We start from the raw sequence: 6,192 nt of genomic DNA on the forward strand, positions 1-6,192 counted from the left end.
TGCAAAGCTGTCGGTAGCTCAACTCCCGCCGGATGAGGGCCGTTGGGGTGTTGCGCATGCGCGGCCGAGAACGGCAAGGAGCGCCGTCCCTCACGAGGGCCGGACAGCGCCCGCCCAGCCACACTGGGAGCCGCTCCCTGCCGGGGCCGTCTCCGCCCAGCGCGGTCAACAGCAGCCTCGGCCGCCAGGTGGAGCGCCAGGCCGCCTCCTGCTGCAGGGGTAGGGGCTGCGCCAGCACGCGGCGGCCTTGCCAGGAGGCGCGGCTGGGTGCCTTCATTTCCAGCTTTCGGAGCTGGGCATCCACAGGCAGCACGGGCTCCTGTGTCCGTGAGGGGACAGCAGTGGGTACAGCCAGCAGAAACCGGAGTTCCTGGTTGTGAAGAGCCTGCTCGTGGGTTGGTTTTCTCTCCACTCCCCTGCAAAGTTTAGTATTAGGCTGTTGAGGACAGCCACATTTGTTCCCTGAAGGTTCCTGTCAGAGCCTTTTCTGCTCCTCACAGCGTTTCTGGCGGCAAAGGTGGTTTTGTGGGATTGTCCTCGTCAAGCAATGGCAGTCTGCACCCGAGCCTGACTGCCAGGACTGAAAACTGCATTACAGGGAGAAAAGCATGGTACTGTGGGAGAACTAATTTGCTTACTTTTTTTAGGCCCATATACCCCCCCTTATCTTTTCTTGGGAAAAGACACGCCATCAGGACATCAGGGACAGTCATTGCACCTTTATAAGGAATCCCCAGTGAAGCCTCATCAGGTGGAGCCTTACCTGGGGCGCTGGAGTGGTTGCCTCTCGTGGGTTTTGCACTCCGGCAGCAGTGGGGGCTAGCAGGTTGCCGTTTGCCTTCCTAAAATAACCAGTAGCAAGCTGTCGTGGTTTAAACCCAGTCAGGCAACTTGCTCACTCACTCCCAGTAACGTAAAAAGGTGCGTTAAGTACACAGTATGCTTGTTCCAATGATTGGTTTCAACCAGCCTGCACCTGGTCAACTGAATTTGTTTATGAAGGCTTATCTGATTCTTCTGTTTTACAGTTTCAAGCTCAGGTGGCTAATTAGCATAAGAAAAGCACATAGTGATGGCCCTGTTTTTGTAAATTTAATTAGCCTGATTAGGATCTTTCAGGCTTTCTGACAGAGTAATTTTACACACCTGTTAGAACTGTTGGTTCAGATTATAATTAACACGGTTTCTTATCCTGAATGGGGAGGAGTTTTTCAAGTTCAGTTCTCCTCGTTCTTAGTCCTCGTAGTCACGCTGCATCTGGATTGTTAGGACGTGCTGTGTTGCTGTGCCTTTAGAAATACAGAGCAGCTATTCAACTTGTTCTTTACTTTAAGTATCACAAGAGGGCGCTCACCTAAAGCTGAAGGTGCGGGGTTGCGCATGGATGTGGTTTTTTTTCTTTTTTTCGCGTTTCCCCACTCCAGTTTCGACATAGTTCTCAGATATACATTATAATCAGATGGCAAAGTATGCCGTGTGGATTAGCAAAATAGAGACAGACGTGTTACCATGAAGAAAACGATTTAACTTATTTGCATGATTTAATTGTAAGTAATTTTAATCCAGGTGGCTAATTGAGAGTATTAGCTACTCAGAATTACAGTTGATAGTTTGTTAATAACTGTGATGGTGATGTGTATTGTGTTTAATTATGAGTTGTCGTAGTGTTTGAATTCGACACTGCTGAAGACTGAGGAAGCATTAAGAATTTGTTAGATCAAGACCTGTGAGCCTGTTAACAGAATTCTCATTGCAGTGGAAGGTGAAAACTAAGTTGACTGTGTTTAGACATGCACTAGCATGTGCAGATGAATCCCTGAACCAGAAGAAATAACTAATGAGTTATCTCTTTCTTAGCTTTTTCAAAAGAAAGAGCTTTCAGACTTTTCAGAAACCCATGGGTGGTTTCTAAACCCATGGACAGAATGTTACTGAAACAGCCACGACTCACTGATAAGTAGCTAAAGGGAGATGCAGCCTTCCTTCATGCTCTGCTGGGAAGAACGTCAGGCTGCTCCTACCTTAGTCTGATCTTTTTGTTTGCTTCACGCAGGAATTAATATCAACATAATCTTCTGTGCAGAAAAATTATATCCAGTTGCTATAAACTTTGTACACTTCACACTAGGCATTAAATGACTATTCATCTGGACTCACAGCTGACTGAATACGTTTGCTTTTAATAGAAACGAATGGAAACTGATTCAGAGAAATCTCCAGGAACTCGCCAACAAAGTTTTAAGTTGACAAGCAGGTATTCTGTATTGCGGTGCCGGCAGACACGGGGGATAGCTCCTACAAGCATGTCTCTCCCAAGCATCAACCAGGCTGTGATTATATTGTCCTTAAACATACATATTCATTAGGTTACATACATTACATCATACTTCTTAGAGAATGCCTCCTGTATGCATACAAAAATGTAGTAGTGGGCTTTTGGACACCTGGTGGTTATTTCTTCATCACTTTGTTTTAGGATCATGGTCATATCAGTCATATCAGTAACCACCAGGTGGTTCTGGCAAAGCTTGTTTTAGTAATTTCCTTTTCTCTGTAGCTGCTAACAAAGCCTGACGTTCTTGAGGTTACTTATTTACAACCCTATTCTTCAATCAACCCTATCCTTCAATCCCCCCTTTTCTTGTCCTATTGCAAATTGTTTTGCAACTGAGTTATTTCATTTTTATTTCAAGTTTCCTGAAGTATTTTCCTGTTTCTGCTTTATGCTTAATTTTGTTTCTCTTCCGTTTGTTATAGTTCATCATGGTTTGTTTGCAACACCAAAAGGAGCATTGGACCGTTATACATGTAATCACAACCATTCCTACAATACAGTAAAAAACAACTGTCTCAACCAGGAGAGATTGGGTACCCATAATGTTAATTTTCCCCAAATTTCCTCAAATCCCCATGAGGTGTTGTCCTGCGCCACCTCATGAAATATTTTACCTTGTTTCCACATCTCCTTTAGATCAGTAGTAATTCTTCCACTTTGATCTATATAGGAACAACAGCTAGCATTGATTACAGAACAAACTCCTCCTTGGGATGCTAACAGTGTATCTAATGCCATTCAATTTTAGAGATGGAATAAGCCATCTAGCAAAGCTATAGAAAACAATGTTTCATTCTGCTATGAGATTATATCCTCTTTTGATTCTTTTAATAAAACTCCGAACCCAGGTTCCAGAGGGATGAATGTCAATTACTGTAAAGTTGGGAACCACTACTCCTAGTGTACATGTCCCTTTCCAGTTAGGAGGTAAAGACTTACAGGCATTTTCTCCACATAACCAATACCACCCTTTCCCTTCAGGAACATTCCAGTAACCAGTTAAAGGTTTTCAAAGGTGAAGTTGCATTGCCCGGCTGCAATATGGGTAATTTCCTACTGACATGTTGCCTTGATTAAGAGTTTTGTTAGTGGTTACACATTTAACTTCTGACATATTTAAGGCTTGTATCCTTAAAACCTGTACATTTGTATGGCTCTTGTCGGTATAAACAGGAGCTCTCCATAATCTATTCCAATTTGTCTTAAAGGGGATAGGGGATGCCAATTAAAGGTCTCTCTCCTGATTTAGGTAGCTGAGTACAGATCCAACAATCACTCTTGTTTAAAACACTAGTAACATTTTGTATCAATCTCACATACAGATTTTGATTCCATGTTTCTACACCTATTATTATACAAGTCCAAATTATGATCGATGTAGTCTCGTATGTGTGGGTCCTGAAGACTCAACGCACCATACTTTTTCTCAGTTCTGATGTGTTTCTGGTTCTGGCTCCTTCTTGACTATTGAGTAATGTATCCAAGCAGGCTGTTCCTTTATCTGCACTGCTGTAAAGGCAGTCAGTAATACCTGGTATAGTCTGCTCCACTTCTCCTGTAGAGGGTCTCCTGAAAAATTCCTAACATAAACCCAGTCTCTGGATCTAAAAGGGTGAATCGGATAATCCAAACCTCTCACTTTTGTCCCTAATATTCTCTTATTTATTTCTTCTAATTGTTTTCCCAGATTGATCAGAAACTCTCAGAGATAGCCTTCTCCCACTTCCTGAAGACTTTCTCCTTTAAACTAGGACTGATATGGTCTTCCATATAAAATTTTGCATGGGCCAGCCTCTTCTTTCGACTGAGGTTTAGTTCGAATTCTTAATAGAGACAGTGGTAAGGCTTGGTACCAATATAACCTGACATATTTTATTAATCTGTTGTTTGATCAGATGGTTCATCTTTTCTACTTGCCCACTGGCCTGAGGCCTGTATGGAACATGTAGTTGCCAATCAATTTCTAATTTTTTTCTAATTTCTTGTAACAATTTTGCACTAAAGTGTTAGCCTTGGTCAGAAGAAATTGCCGCTAGTACTCCAAAACAAGGTATTATATCATTTAATAATGTTTTAATTACTTGTCTTGCATTATTTCTTGTACAAGGGAATGTTTCTGGCCACCCTGAAAAAGTATCCGTTAATACCAACAAATATTGATATATTACCTTTTCTCGGTAATTTAGAGAAGTCTGTTTGCCACTGCTGTCCCAGATAATTTCCTCCCCCAGTTGTACAAATTTGATTACTATTTTCAATTTTAGGATTATTCTTGAGACAGAGCTGACATTGTCACTAATTGAACTATGGTACATAGATTCCTTCCTACAATTTGTTTGTCTTAAGTATTTATACAAAGAGTTGCTACCCCAATGAGTTTTATTATGTTCTTCCTGAACTAGCTCCCAGAGTTGATTATAGGGAATTAGATTTGCCCATAAGGTATCTGAACCCAACCTTCCTTGTTTTCCTGTCCTTTGAGATCTTCAATTTTGTACCCTCCTTTTAATATCTAGGTTTAGATTTCTCATTTGTTAGTTTGCTGTCAGGGATTAAGGGAATGATTTTAGATTGTTCAGCTTCTTGTTTGGCTTCAGAATCAGCCAAATTATTTCCAGTTTCCTGATCAGAGTCACCTTGTTGATGCCCTCGACAATACATAATAGCTACTTCCTCAAGTAGCTGAACAGCTTCCAGTAGTCATAGAATTTCTGTAGCATGTTTAATCTGTTTCCCCTGTGTTCAAAAGTCCTCGTTCTTTCAGATGGCACCATGTGCATGGACCATGCCAAATGCGTATTTAGAATCAGTTCAAATATTTATCCTTTTGTCTTTAGCCGGTTCCAGGGCTCTCATTCAGCATGTTCCAGAGGTTTTTCTTTCAAGTCTGGTGGGCTCAAATACACAGTCTCAGAACACGATAATAATGCATCCAAAGTCTGCATCATCCAATCATTCCCAGGAACGTCCGGAGCTCCTTGATGGTCGACAGTCATGGAGTTTGACAAATAGCTTCTTTTCTAGCGGTTCCAAGTTCTCTCTGTCCTCCTGTTATTTCATATCCTAGGTAGGAAACTCAGGTTTGAATTAGTTGGGCCTTTTGTTTGGATACCTGATAACCATTCAGTCCCAGAAAATTCAATAATCCCACCATTCACTGGACACATTCTTCCTTTGTTTCTGTGGCAATTAATAGGTCATCCACATACTGTAACAGAGTCCCTGTGTGAGTGGGTGGTTCCCATGATTCTAGTTCCAGTGCTAACTGATTTCCAAAAATTGTTGGACTGTTTTTAAACCCTTGAGGTAATAGTGTCCAAGTTAATTGGGTTTTCTTTCCTGTGTCAGGATTTTCCCATTCAAAAGCAGATAAATTCTGGTTTTCACTGGCCAATGGTAAGCAAAAGAAAGAGTTCCTTTAAATCCAAGATGTCAAACCATTTCTGATTATTATTCAATTTAGTCAATAAGGTATATGGATTAGCTACTACTGGATGAATATCTTCTGCAAATTTGTTGATTGCTCTGAGATACTGAACCAATCTGCAACTTTATTTCTTTACTGTCAAGATAGTATTATATTTCAATTCACATTCAATTAATTATATTTTAAAATTTATCAATGATTTATTTGATTCCCTTTGATCTTCTAATTTTAAGGGATATTTTTTATTCTAATTGGGCAGGGCCCCCCTTTTATTTCTACTTTAACAGGCAAAGCATTTTTTACCTTACCTGGAACTTCAGATGCCCATACTCCCAGATATACCTGATTAAGGATTTCTTCTATTTCAGGGAGGTCCTCCTGTTTGCTTTTTTGTTGAATTAAAGATAAACTCAAAACTGCAATTAATTGA

General features: G+C 41.0%; 1 long non-coding RNA gene across 1 annotated transcript; it reads right to left on the bottom strand.

Annotated features, from left to right (window-relative positions):
• Window positions 1-3,755: 3,755 nt before the first annotated feature.
• LOC133275152 (uncharacterized) lies at window positions 3,756-6,192 on the bottom strand. Its single transcript, XR_009745416.1, has 2 exons — window positions 6,071-6,192; window positions 3,756-3,844 (listed from the first exon to the last, which is right to left on the bottom strand). It is a non-coding gene; the product is annotated as an uncharacterized LOC133275152 (long non-coding RNA).

Source organism: Pezoporus flaviventris, unplaced genomic scaffold (genome assembly GCF_033815535.1).
Source record: "Pezoporus flaviventris isolate CSIRO_AGI_PZ_B2104156 unplaced genomic scaffold, CSIRO_AGI_Pfla_v1 ptg000002l, whole genome shotgun sequence".
In the NCBI taxonomy this organism is placed as follows: Eukaryota; Metazoa; Chordata; class Aves; order Psittaciformes; family Psittacidae; genus Pezoporus; species Pezoporus flaviventris.